The sequence below is a fragment of the Octodon degus genome, unplaced genomic scaffold, assembly GCF_000260255.1.
Source record: "Octodon degus isolate 3935 unplaced genomic scaffold, OctDeg1.0 scaffold00025, whole genome shotgun sequence".
Taxonomy (NCBI): Eukaryota; Metazoa; Chordata; class Mammalia; order Rodentia; family Octodontidae; genus Octodon; species Octodon degus.
In genome coordinates this window covers 13,450,151-13,465,060 of record NW_004524601.1, presented here as the reverse complement: position 1 = coordinate 13,465,060, position 14,910 = coordinate 13,450,151, and positions in this window count along the sequence as shown.

Below are 14,910 nucleotides of genomic sequence, written 5' to 3'. Positions count from 1 at the left end.
AGTAGAAAAACGCAGCTGAGAAAGGCAGATTTCCTCATGGCAGCTGGAAAGCAGAGAGGACTGGAAAGAGCAGACGAGGTAAGGGGTGAAGGCAAGAGTATGCCTTCCCAGGCCACGCTGACCTGCTTTCTTCAGCCAGGTCTTGCTTCCTAAAGGCCAACTCGACCATGTGCTTAAGGCTAGCTTAACCCGTCGATGGCGCTAGTGCCCCCGATCTGATTTCCTTCCCAAGTCCCACTTCTAAACATAGGACACTTTTAGGAGGCATATTTGATCCAGACCATAGCAGAAGGACTAAAGTCCTTTAGTTGCTTAGAAAGACTTAGAAAGATTTTCATTAGTTCTTCAGATGTTTACGGATATTCATCTTTTAAATTATTAGGACTTGGGATTTTCTTTGATGAGAAACTTTCTACTATTCATCCAAACTCTTTACTTGTGTGTTCAGATGTTCTATTTACTTGTGATTTAGTTTTGACATGCTATTTGTGTCTAGGAATTAATACCTTTCTTCTAGGTTATTTAATTTGTTAGAATGCAGTTTTTTCATAGTACTCCCCTTTCTATTTCTGTGGACATCCTCTCTTCCATTTCTGATTTTATTTACTTAAGCCTATTAACTTTTGTCTTAGTTTAGTTGAAAGCTTTGTTGATTTTATTTATCTTTTCCAAAAATCATCTATTTTGTTTTTACTGATTGTCTTTTTAGTCTATGCTTTGTTTATTTCTGTTCTTATCTTCGTTATCTCTTTCATTTTACTAACTTTGAGCTTAATTTGTTGTTTTTTAACAATTCCCTTAGTGTAGAATTAGGTGGCTTGAGCTATTTCCTCTTTTTTTTTTTTTTTCTTTTGCAAATTCATGTTTACTTTACTTGTGGAAAACAACCTGTAAACTTATGGCCACATTCTACAAAAAATTCTTCTAGTAAATATAACTTTTTTCCATTACATATAACTTTTATACTTCTCCCGAACTCAGTTATATTCCTTTACCATACAAAATGAACACATTTGGGACACTGGGACTGATTGGAAGTGTCCCTCTTTTTTGATGTTCTTAATTTTTTTTTTTTTTTTTGCTATAAAAGCAAAGACTGCTCTTAGGTTTGCTTTTATTGTGTCTAATACGCTTTCCTTTGTCCTGTTTTTGTTTTCACCAGACTTAAGGTACTTTCTAAGGTCCCTTGGATTTATTGTTTGACTGGTTGTTCCAGAATTTATATTTAGTTTCATATTTGTAAAATTTTCAGTCTTCCTTCTGTTATTGTTACCTCTTTTCATCCCATCGTTGTTGGAAAAGATCTTGGTTTGATTCTTGCCTTTTTACATTTGTTAAGAATCATCTTATGACCTCACATTACATCTATTCTGGAGAATATCCCATGGCAACTTGTGAAGAAGGTGTATTATGATGATTTTGGCCGTAATACATTATATCTTTGACAATATACTAGGTTCACTTGTCCTACAGCATTGTTTCAAGTCTGTCCTTTCTTTATTGATCTGTCATGACTGAACATAGGATGCAGAAGGCCGCATGGTTGTGGCGCTGCTGTTTTTCCTTTCTGTCCTGGCAATGTGTACCTCATATACTGAGGCTGCTGCTTGCTTGTACATATGAATTTATCATTGCCATATCTTCCTAGCAGGCTGGATTGTGTCCTTCTTAGTGTCTTGTGATCAATGTTGACTTAAGTTTCATTCTTCCAGCAAGAGGCATGCCCACTCCTGCTTTCTTTAGGGGTCCACATGCACTTGATATCTTTTTAAACTGCTTGCAAGCCTGCACCTTGCTCTCCACCTCGTGTTATTAGTGTGCCCAGTGACACCTTCTCGTCATGGGTGTTCATGGATATTTTTATGCTGTAGTGATTTTATACTTTTGCATCTCAACAGTATTCTGAGTATGTCTATCTATTTCCTTCTCCTGGCACTCTTTATACAGGTCTACAATTTCTTCTTGCTGTTTTGCATCTTTTTGTCTCAACTTGAATGAGTTCTTTTAGCACTTTTTGTAAAGAGCTCTGAAGTGAATGAAATTGCTTAGCTTTTGTTATCTGCTCCCTGTTTTTGAAAGACAGGTTGCCACAGAGAGGATTGTGGGTTGGTAGGTTTATTTTAATGTTTTTCCAAGCACTTTGAATGTACTATTGTCTTCTATTTTGGTCTGCAAGGTTTGAGCTGAAAAATCTTCTGAAAGTCTGTGGGGTTCCTTTTTATATGATAAACTACATTTTTGTGGTTTTTTTCTTTTTGCGTTTAATTTTTTTTTTTTGTCTTTATGTGATTTATTGCTAGTGTGGTTTGGTGTGGACTTCATTGTCTCACCCTAATTTTGAGGTGCTATTCTTTCTTTCTTTCTTTCTTTTTTTTCTTTTTTTTTTTTTTTAGAACCAGGGATTGAACTCAGGCCCTTGCGCTTGCCAGGGAAGCGCTTATTCCACTGAGCCATCTCCCCGGCCCCGCTATTCTTTCTTAATCTGGGTGTCCATTTTTTTGTTAGATCCATCATGCTCCTTTGTCTTTGTCTTCTGTTAAAACTTCCACGACACTTATGCTGGTCCACATGTTAGTGTCATGTAAGTCTTTTGTGCTTTCTTCACTATTTTTTTTTGGTCTTTTTTTCATTGACTTTGTAATTCTAATGGGTCCCTTTAAATACACTTATTCTTCCTTACATTTGACCAGATCTTCTGAGGAAGGACTCAACATTTCTAGGTCAGTTATTGCATTTTCAGCACCAAAATTTCTGTTTGGCTCCTTCCCTTCCTTTCTCCTTTCTGTCCCCCATATTCCCACCACTCTTCTCCTCTTTGCTTTCCATGCTGGAAATTGATTGCAGGGTCTCACACATGCTCGGCAGGGACTGTATCACTGAGCTATATTCTAGCCTGGCTCATTTTATTTCCCATTTCTTTGTTGAATTTCTCATTTTATCCATGTATCTATCCTTTTCCTCTCTCATTAGGTACCATTATGGAGTTTATTTTAGTTTCTTTTTCAGGTATTTTGCATACATTCACTTATTTAGGGTTGGCTTCTAGAGACTTGCTTGGTAACTTGGCCTAGTCGCCTCCCTTCTTATCCATACTGCTTGTGGCTTTGCATTGGTGTCTGCCTTAGCCTCTTGCTGGTTCACAGGACACCTGACACCCTCAGCTTAAAGGAGAAGAAATTCATCTCGGCTCGCGTTTCGATCCATGGTCACCTGGCTTCCAAGAAGAAGCATCATGGCAGAAGAAATGCTACTTTGTCAGGGAGGCCAGAAAGCAAAATCATGAAGGACAGAGCTGGGGTGGGGCGGGGGAATACTTTCTTCCAAATCTCAATCCCAGTGTCCTGCCTCTTCTGATCAAATCCTGCCTCCTTACACCAAGCCAGCTGCTGCCCGGTCACCCAGTCACCTTCACAGTGCTCTGTCTCTCTGCATGTGAGGCTTGGGGGAGGCGAACATCTGGATATAAACCACTGCAGTACTGGCACATTTGAAAATTCAGCCACATTTATGAGTTTTTAGTAGATTGTGTAGGGCTCCGCTTCCAGCAATTGGAGTGACTAGAGATTCTGAAGGCTGTGAAACATTATCTGCCAGCATGACTTCTTTCTGGACTTGGGCATGTGTGTTCTCACTGAGAGGGATTTTCCAGGTTCTTTTTGCCCATAAACTCATCATTTGTTTTCCCTCACTTTTCAGCCTGCTGTACCATGGGTTCTCAGAAGCAGTCTCATGGTTCCCAGAGATCCTTAGGTCTCACCAACACCTTGGGGGGGGGGCTTGATTGCAGGCTGTCCTCCTGGCATCTCCCCAAAGCCAGCATATGGAACTGTGGTCCACACTGAAGTATTCCTCCTGAAAGGGTCCATGGAGCCCCACTGGTCTCTGTCTCCCCTGCTGTGGCACTTCTTTGATGGTAGCACATTGTCCAGCTCTTTCTCAGGGTCCTCTTTGCACCTAGAACATGCCAGGACCTGTCCATGATCTGAGATGAGGGCAAGAGAAACCAGTCCTCCAGGAAGTGTCACAGAAAGGTAAAACACAATTCCCGCTCTCTTTTTCCTTCTGAAGGAAAGGCTGACCAACACTCCTGGCCTCTCTGCTGCACCAGGATGCTCTGAAGAAGCCGCACACTTCCTAGCTCTCGTCTCTTCTTGGGGGCTCCTGGACACACCAGTGCATGAGGTCTCACCAGGGCTTGGCAGAAATCCATCCTCTGGGCAGTGGCCAGGAAACTGTAGTGGAAACCCCACTTCTATTTGGTCCCTGAGAGAGAGGCTTTCAAGCCATGTCAGCTCCATCTGCTGCTCTTCAGGGCCCAGAAGCACAAGTCCTGATTCAGGTACCTGTTGCCTAGCAGACTCGCACTTGTGGGTGATGCCTGTGGGATACAGCTGACAGACACACGCTTCTGCGTGTGCCGTGATTGCCAGCCCAAATCCTGCCATGGTTTCTGAACCTAGTGAGCAGAATCGGAGCTCAGTCGTGTCTCAAGAACCCCTTCTGTTCTTCAGCGTACAGCGCAGAGCATAGTTGACCCGAACTCCCCGATCTGCCTCTCCACCCCTCTCTGGTCTGCTCTCCTTTCATTTGGTCTGAGTCTGAGTAGGAGGAACCTCTGAAAGTTTGAACTTATTTTTATCCTATTTGTTTCAGAATACAAACAAAGATGACAACAACAACAACAGCAGCAACAACAACAACAACAAAAGCAGAAGCAGAAGCAGAGTTTACACAGCTGCCACCAATACTGTGTGGCCCTGGCTGGCTGCTGGCTGTGCATCATCTGTCCATCCAAGACAGGAGGCTGCAGGATGGTGGGGTACAGGCCTTGGTTAGCCCCTGTGTGTTGCTTTGCATGCCAAGCCCAGCACTTGGAAAAAGAAGGAATTGTGAACCTAGTGCCAACTTTTTAGAATTGGGGTTATCTGTATCGCAATCTGGTTGCTGAGATTCTCTTAAGAAATGAGTACCTGTAAGAGAGGATTCAGATTTCCTGAGGGCAGTCACAGGTTGAAGTTGAGTGGGGACAGGTATTTTTTTTTTTTTTTTTTTTTTTTTTTTTAAATTTATTTTTTTTTTTTTTTTTTTTTTTTTTTTTAAACTTGGGGAGGACTTTTGTTACTATGTCCCAATATCCGCCCGTCCACTGTGTTCATTCACCTTTTTCTTTTCTTCACGGGAGGACGCTCTTGATTTTCCAACCCTGACATACAAGAACAGTGCAGCCTTCACTCCTTGGTGCAGGTGAGGTGGGGAGGTGTGCAGCTGGGGGTGAGGATGGAGTAGGTGCAGGGAACTCTGCACATGTGGCTCCCAGTCTTCTGCTCTGTGGAGTCTCTGGAGAGACTGAACAATACCAGCTCAGTTGACATTAAAATGTTCACATGACTGCAGCTTAAACGTGTATAATTTGTACATGTGTATTTTTTTTTTTGCTTAAATTTTGGATTTTTGTTTTGACACAGTTTCCCCAGTAGTTCAGGCTAACCTTGAACTCACTATGTGGCCTAAAATGGTCTGACTCACGATGATCATCCTGCCTCTGCCTTCCAAATGCTGAGATGGTGGTCATGTGCTGCTGTGCCTGACCTTTTACATTTGTATTTTATTGAAAAGTTGATACCATATTGCATTAGCGTATGACCTTTTAAACACTTCACTTTTTCCCAGTAATGATAGTGTGTAGATGGGTTGGGTGAAGAAACATTCTTCATCCAGACTGCAAGAGGTAATTTACTGCCTGTTATGCTTTTCTTGTTGCTTTCTTCAGTTTACCTTGGGTTCATTGCCTGGAAGGACTAAATTTGCACAAGTGATTTTCTAGTGCCATGACAAAAAAGGATTAACAGTGACAGCTTTCTAAAATATATGTTTCCTAGCCGAGGTGGCCTTCTCAGCCCACTTCCTTTAATGATATCTGGTGAGGATCTGATAAGCTTTATTCTACTTTGTGGAGGTCAAAGGGCATTGTCTTCCCTCCACCCCAGCAGCCAACAACAAAGCCCGCCCTGTGTTCTCATCATCACGCAGGAAGCTGCGGGCTGCCTGGTGTTAAACAGAGTACAAATACAGGAAAAGTGTCAGGCAGGTTAAAAGCTGGGAGAGCTTTGCTAGGAGAATGTCCTGCCAATTGTGCTACAGACAGAACTGGAGGCCCGCGAGGAGAGTCCAACCTAAAGTACTGAGAAGCACTCAGCCGTCAAAAAACTCCGACGCAGCCTGATCCTCTTTCTCCCTTTGGAACGATGATCCCTTGTTGTAGACAGAAACATAACTGCGAGATTAAAAACAGTTATGTTAGGAAATGGTGCGATTTCTCAAAAACATACACTTAAAATTCTTACTAATGAAAATTGTTCTCCTTTGTTTTATAAGAGAAAAATTCCTAATTATTTTCTCTTCTTGCCAAAGGAGGGGGGATTTCCACATTGTGGTTGAGGTTTTGTCACAAGTAAGACTTTGGGCCTGAGAAAACCAAGGGACTTGTTTCACTTGAGTGTTTCACTTTGTCTGTTCCAGTGAGGATCTCTATCCTCTTCTAGAGTGTCCCTTCATCACACTACTTAGCTTCTGATAGATCTACCAGTGTGCTTTTAAGTGTCCTATTAGACTTCCTAAGACATGATCTGATAAGTTTACATAATGTTTGGAATGTTTCTATTAAAAAAGATTAAAAACAATAATGATGGCAAACCACTGGACTATTTTGGAATATTTTGCTGAGTTCACACACCTATAATATTTAAATGACGGAACTAAACAGAAAAAGGGGATACAGATGAATGACCATTTTGTATCTGTGTATTCAAAATGGTTAGGCTAGATATACAGCTGCATTCTTTTAATTCAATGAATAGAGAGATTTGTCCGAATAGTGTCTGTGGATAGGATGTCATGTCTGTATCTTGTACAACAAATAACCACTAAGAAGACAGTATGCAATGTGTTAATTATTGGAACTGTCCTGCCAATTTGATTTGAAACTATCTCATTGCTATTTCTCAATACGATTATGGGAAAAAATAAAAAAAGGAAATTCAAATTAAGAAAAAAATGATGGCGAAACTTCTGAAGGGCAGAAAAGAGAAAAAATATTAATATATGGCTCTGCACTTTGACACAGCCACTGTGAGCATCGTGATACATTTCTTTATATTTGTATTTTCAGTGTATTTCTAAGATGATAGTTAAACACACACTCATACATGTGGATGCAGATCTATAATTTCATGCATCACTCTTCCTTAAAAATTATCTTTGGGACTGGGGAGATGGCTTAGTATCTCAAGCACCAGTCTGGCAAGCACAAGATCCTGAGTTCGATCCCTAATACAAAAACAAAAGAAAACAAAACAATTCTGTATCATGATCATCTTCATGTGTCTATATTCATCTTAACCCTCCTTGCAGGGGTGGTACCTAGTGGCATGAGTGCCTGCCTGGGAAGCACAAGGTCCCGAATCTGAGCCCCAGGATTGAAATATCTATATCTATATCTATATCTATATCTATATCTATATCTATATCTATCTATCTATCTATCTATCTCCTTCCTTTTATTTATTGAACAAGCTGTAATGTATTTATTTAGTAAATAACTGCAGGGACTATGCAAATATTTTCCTTTCCTGGAACTCTTTCAAGACTGCTTCTTTCCTAGGGATGCTGCTTTTCTTCTTTTTCTTTAATTATAATTTTATTTTGAAGAGTAAAAACAAGAGCAAGAAAGACAAAAGCAAAGACAGAAACAGGGTAACATATAACAATACATATGTTACAGATTTTCAAAACAAGAATAGCTGATTAACAGTGATCGATGTATTATTTATTTTTATCATCAAATCTGCTGTTCAGATCAACAGATGGGACATATGATTGAATATTGCCACATGCTTTCAAGAAATCTTAAATTTTTGTCTTTGACTCTCATTTTCTTTTAAAAAATTTAAAGAGTATAGTAATAATTGATATGACATTATAAATGGTACACATTTAGAAGACCAAGATGACAGGTAGTTCAAGCATGGTTTTAGCATTACACATTGCTATCCTCAATATAGTTGCTTAGTTCACAGATATCAGCATAGAGAGTTAGCTGGGGTGAGAATTCTACCCATTAATTGCTATTTTCAAAAACCTGATGGAAATTCTTAGGACTGTTGCCTTATCCATCTTGTATATATATACATGTATGGTTTTGCCCTTACTTTATTTCCTACTTGTCTCCTTTCTCTCTCTGTTGTTTAATCTTTAAATTCTGTTTCTTTCCATTTAACTGTGTCTGTTATACCTTTCAGTTTTTATTTCTTCTTTTGAGTTCTTACATTAGGGATATAATGCAGTATTTACCCATGTGAGTCTTGTTTATTTCACTTATGAGTATAGCCTCAAGTTGTATCCACTTACCTACTAAAGCTTTGAGTTTGTTTTTCTTTATAGCTGAGTTATACTCCACTGTATAAAAACACCACATATTTTTCATCCATTGCTCAGGTGATGGGCATCTTGGTTGTTTCCAAGATTTGGCTATCACAAATTGTGATGCTATAAATTTGGGTGCACATATATCACTATCATATGATGTTTTCAGTTCTTTTGGGAAAATTCTCAGAAGGGGGATAGCTGGATGGGATTTCCAATCCTAGTTTTTTGAGGAGTCTCCACACTGATTTCCAGAAGGGGATGCTGCTTTTCTGCCTTTTGCTTTCTTATTGCCATGAGCAGGAAGGGCCATCCAGTGCAGACACACTACTGGCCACAGTGGATGTTCTTGTGATCTGAATGTCCTTAGCATGAAGGAGCAGTAGAATACGATGCTGCTGATTCAGGGGTGACCTATGAGAGCATAGGAAACATCATGGTTCTGTACATGCACAGGATCCAATTCCAGCTTGGATGCAAGAAAAAAGAGGTCTGGTTTTCTGAGCAGACAGAAAATATCTATCATCCAGGCACCGGTTAAAGCAGAATTATGTTGATACTCTGCTGAAGCAGAGAGGAAAAGAACTCCCACATTTGAAGCAATACTGGGGTTAGTAAGTAAAAGTAGCCCAGAAAAAACTGAACTCAAGAGCCTTTTCTTGATGGGTTGTATTGTGTACCATCTGTGGGCCACCTACTTGTGTTTATTAGATGGAAAAAAACTATGAGGCTCTTGTACTTTCACTCTCTGGACCCTACAGAAACTACCCTTGTCAGATGTGGGTCATCTTCCCTCCTGTTAGTCACAAAGAACACACACAGCAGCCCTAATACATGTCACATCTTAGTAGAGAGTGCTGCTGGTCATCAACTTAGGAAGATGGTGTGGATCCCTGAGAGCAAGGAAAGGAAATGAATTACTGAATTACTTTCTTAATGTTGGGATGCAATACCCAACACCCACAAGTTATAGCAACAAAGTTTATTTTGACTTACAGTTTGTAGAAGGTTCAGTCCAGGGTCAGTGAGCTCAAAGGCAGGTGGGCACATTAGAAAGCGACAGCAGAGGATAAGCAGTTCATGGCACTGCAGGCAGCAGACAGCAAGCAGCTGCACCTGCAGCTGCAGCATTGAGCCTCCCTTTCCCTTTTATCCCATCCAGGCTGCAAGGCTTTTGGGAGGTACCACTTACACCCAGGGTGAACCTTCCTATCACCCACACCCAGGGCTGTGATGAACCAATCAGTGGACTAATTTAGTGCCACACATACTGAATCCTAGGATCACACCCCAGATCTGGTCACCTGTGAAGATTCCCACCTATGAGCGCATAAAACTTTGGGGGGGACACCTAGACATAAGGAAACAGCAGGAAACATCAGAGCTGTATTCATTCTCTTCTCTGTTTCTACCTCCCCTTTCAGGTCTTGAGGTTTGAACCCTGCCTTTTGCATCCTCTTGAGCTACCCCCACCTTTTTTCTTATTTTTGGTTTCGCTCCATTTCTGTTTGTTTAAAGAGAAGGTTTTGACAGCCAGACTTGAACAGACAAACCAAGTACGCTGAGGTTATTGAGTTTTATTTGCTGCATAGTGTGGTATAAAATGAAGGTTCATTTTTGTCATGGTAGGAATATTGGTGTCTTTAATAGTTCTGTTATGACTCTTAAGTTTCTGTTGACCTTAGCAGGTTTTTAACATTCTCCAAAGGATGAAAAATACAATCTCCTCCCTTTTTTTGGAACTGGAGATTAAACCCAGGGCCTTCATACAGAGTTACACCTCTAGCCCTAGGGATTGATTGAGAGCAAGGTCCTGCTGCGTGGTTAGGTGGCCCAGGCTGGGCTCAAACTTGCAGTCCTCCTGCCTCAGAGTGCTGGGATTACAGATATATACCACCATGCCTGGCTGTATCTATTTTTTCTTATTTAGGACCATGTTTTCAAATAGCTTGCCTTTTAATAAGTTTATTTCAAGTGTTTTTCATGAATAACTTTTCTTTTTTTATTAAATTCAATTTTATTATTTCATTTTGAAAAGTAAAAGGCAAAAGCAAGAACAAAAATTAAAAACAATGACAGAAACAGGGCAACATACTACGATACATATGTTACAGATTTTCAGAAGAGTAGCTGATTAACAACTGTTGATGTATTATCCTATTTTTATCACCAAATCTGTTGCTCAGATTAACACATGTAGTCATGTAAGATTGGACATATGATTGTATATTGCTGCATGTTTTTCAGAAACCTTAAATTGTTGTTCTTGTTCCTCTTGTTTTTCTCTTTGCCTTTTTAAAAAAATTTATTTTGAAGAGAGTATAATAATTGATATGACATTGGAAATGTTATGCACTTAGAAGACCAAGATGACAAGTATTCAAGCATGATTTTTGGATTACACATTGCTGTCTTCAATGTAGTCGCTTAGGTCAGAGAGACCCACATGCTAAATATCAGATTGTCTCCATAGTGCAAGAACCCAAAAGAAGAAATAAAACCTGAACATTATAACAGACGTAGGAAAATGAAAGGAAATGGAATTTAAGGATTAAACAACAAAGATGAGAGAAAAGAGAAAAGATAAGAAAAAAGGCAAGTATATACACAGGATGGCTGTGATAATTGTACTAAAAATTTCCATCAGTTTTTTGAAAATAGCAGTTAATGTGTAGAATTTTTCACCTTGAATAACTTTTCTTGACAGACCACACTATAGGAAGAGAAAAGGAAACTATTGGCATCATTAGATTAAAAAACAAGCAAGCAAACAAATAAACCAACCAACTATTGTATTTGGTAAAGTTAGACACAGAACTGTCAGAAGAAGGAAAATGATTTAGCTAGTTAGTTTAGCGCTGTGCTGATCTTGAACATGACAACAGAGAGAGGAGGCTTTCTCTGCTATCCAGATGTTAGGAGGCTGATGACCTCAGGTCTGACTGACCCAGGAGAGTCAACTGCTTTGCTAGAGCCACACCGCTTTTGGCTTTGTGGTGACCAAGGAAAGCCCTTTTAGCTTGTGTGAGAGCTCAGCCCAGGGTGTCTGGGGCCAACTGTGGGGCGTTTGGCAAGATCTCTAGAATTGTGCAATGCGTGTTTTTTTCCCAGCGTTTTCCTCTCAAGATCACATGCTTCAGTTGGTCCCTGCAGCTGTGTCTGGGTGGAGTGCTCACACTTGGAGGGCTTAGGGCTGAGGGTGGGGGCAACCATACATGACTTCCTCTTCCCGCCCCTACCCTGGGACACTGGAAGGAATCCCTAAGGTTGGCTTGTGACTTGCTCTGTGTCCCCTCAGTGTTGAGATGCGTCTGGCCTTTTCTTTGTACTGCACATGTGTAGCTAGTAGCCCTCAGGCCACTTGTCACAGGCTTCCCTTGCATTCAGAGATCTACTTACACGCAGAAGATGTGACACTTAATTTTATTTCCAAGAAGAATCTTAAAGCTAGTTGTCAGTTTCCCAAAGTCTGTATTTCTGCAGTATTATTTTAAAATTCTATAGGTATTGCTAATTGGAGTGTTGATTATAGTTGGTAAAACAGCCCTCATCTGTTTCAAGACATTTTGAAGTTCATGGCACTTGCTGTTGGGCTTCTTTGAATTGTGGAGCAGATGTTCTGTCATGATTACAGAAGGACTTGGACCTCAGGGCAAAGTTAATGTTGCAAGCTCAAAGAGCAATTTGTTAGAGTTTTCTTGTGGTCCCCTGGAACATTTCTCTTGGTTCTGGAGGTATAACATATTATACCAGAACTGTGACAAGCCAATCAATGGACTTAGTATTCCCAAGTCTGCTTCAAGGGTGGTCCTTCTTCACCTTGTCCTCTTACCCTTCCATTCCTCCTTCCTTCCTTATGTAGAAGATGTCAAAACTCAATTAAAAAATTTACACATAGCAGCGCTACTGAGTTTCCAAAGCCTTGCACAAGAACAAATACAATACTGTAGTAAGAATAATTAAAAATTTAAGGAGAAGTTGTCAATTGTGGTACATACCTGTAATCCTAGTGTTTAGGAGATAGACACAGGCAAACTGCAAGTTCAAGGCAGCCTGTACTATGTAGTGAAATCTTGTCTCAAAAAGCCGAAAAACCAAAACCCAAAACCAAAACAACCCCAACTTTTTCCCCAAACTGAACAGAAACCTTGGTGGTATTTATGAAACTAGCCCACATGGTTTATCTTACATAGAAGAGCACTATTTTTAAAAGCAATAAGCCAATCTTTTGGTGTCTTAGCAATTCCTACTCCATTAACATATTCTTTTCACTTATGAATTGAGAAAGTAGTTGCTACAATTGTGTTTTCTAATTTGAAACAGGAGTCTTAATGGGATTTCATGGTAACTTTGCATTTTTGATGAATTTGTTCAAGTTAAACCAAAAGCAAAAGATTTAAAGTGAAAGATTTATTCAAACAGACCTAATTGACTTTTTAATGTGGTGAGCATTAATGTGTTTGTACAGGTGTAACTCATTTCACCAAGCCCAGTCTCTTCATTTGCTAGATAAGTTGTTGTTGAGCATTTAAAGACAAATATTACGGACACTCATAACTCTTCAAGGATGAGACTCCTGTTCTCTCTCATAACCAAGAATGACACACAGTTAAGAGTGAATGTGACCAATGTGGCATTACTCAGACTTGTGCTTTTGATGTCAGCTTTCTTTTAATTGACCACAATCTTCCTATAAAGTAGGCAAGGTAGTTAGGACTATTATGAAAAGAAAGACAAAAAAGAAGGAAAGCAGCATTTGTTTAATATTTATTAGAGGCGAGGCTCTTTATGGAAACTGTATTCAGTGTGCTTCACAGCTCTGGGAAATAATTCACAGAAGAAAGGTGGAGCAGAGTGTAGGTAAATGAGTTAATGAAGACCAAGTGTTTGAATTTGTTGGACTGGACACGGAATCTTACATCTTCAGATGAAAAATCTCCAGAGCTTCCCATCATGTTTTCACTGGGATTGCACTGTATATAAATGTAAAAGGAAGTGATACAATAATCACACAGAATGGACTGAAGGTAGAATTTTACCATGAATTAAGGCTTGCTCAAATGTTTTATTTATTTATTTTTTCATGTATTTGGTAAAGGGTCTCACTATGCAGCTGGGACTTATAATGATCCTGCTGTTTCAAGCTACCCAGTGCTGGGATTATAGGCGTGTGCCACCATGCCCAGTCTTGGTGGCCAGCTCAGCACATCAGGGGGTGGGGCTGGTATGGCATGTGGTGCTGGGGATTGAACCCAGGTCCTTGTACTTGCCTAAGCAGGCACTTAGACCACTGAGCTATCTTTGTGACCCTAGGTTTGCTCAAATTCAAGCACACAGTGACTTTCTATTCTGCTGTCTTAAAAACAAGCTGCTAAGAACATACATTACCAAGAAAGTGTTGAATTCACTGCCTACCAGGAGCCTCTGGCAGAACAACTCTTCATTTCACAATTTCATGATGAAATAATCTGGGGCTGTTGCGGCCCTTGGCATGGCTCTGAACCCTGGGGGATGGTGATGTTGAATAAGCTTAATATTGAGAAAATGAAACAAGCTCATATATACTTTGTGACACGAAAATAAATGATCTAGTTACCAAGACTAAGAACATTTCAGTCCACATAGCAGGTTTAACACATGTTTCATTGGACTAGATTGATCCCTAGTGAATGTTCTTAGAAATGCCTAACTATTGATATAAATGGGTTCAACTAAGAACAGTCCAGTTCCTAAAAGACTGCAGATAGATTAAGTTATTAGTTGTGACAATTTTGGTAGTAAGTGAAACAACATTTATTAAGTCAAATATTTTAAAGCTCATTTTAGTACAGGTAAAAATACTAAATGAGTGATACCAAATATACAAAATTAAAAGGGTTTGATTCTTTATCTTTTAGATCTACTCTATTAAAAAAAAAAGGAATTCATGGTCTATAATCAAATTTCCCATGACTCTAAATGCTAGAATCATCTTTTGTTTAGGACCAATTATATGCTGAATTTTTGATATTTATTTCATGTTCTTAATATCTTTAGTAGAAATTACTGCCCAAATTTTTGAAATTAGGAAATTAAGGATCAAATGTAAACTATACAGCTAATTCTGTGTAACTGATATTGAACTCAGGTTGTCTTAGAATTTTCCCTTCATACTGCCACATTAGGGGAATTCTTGGTCACCAATCCTATATCTTAACTTCCATTCATTACTGGGGCCCTGGAAACTCCCTTGTCCCTCAGTGTGTCCAGCCATAGGTTAGTGGGCAGGGTTTCAATTCCTTAAAAGCCCGGCCTTCAACTGTTCTCCCTTTTCTTTTTTTATATAATATAATCCCATTTATTTACAAATGAAGATTACATATTTATATATGCATAAAAGTTCTCTGAAAATCACATTAAGAAACTGTTAATAGAATTTACATCTGGGGAATAGTAGTATTGGGGGTAAGATGCCAGAGGAAGATTTCATTTTCTTTTCTTTTTTTTTTT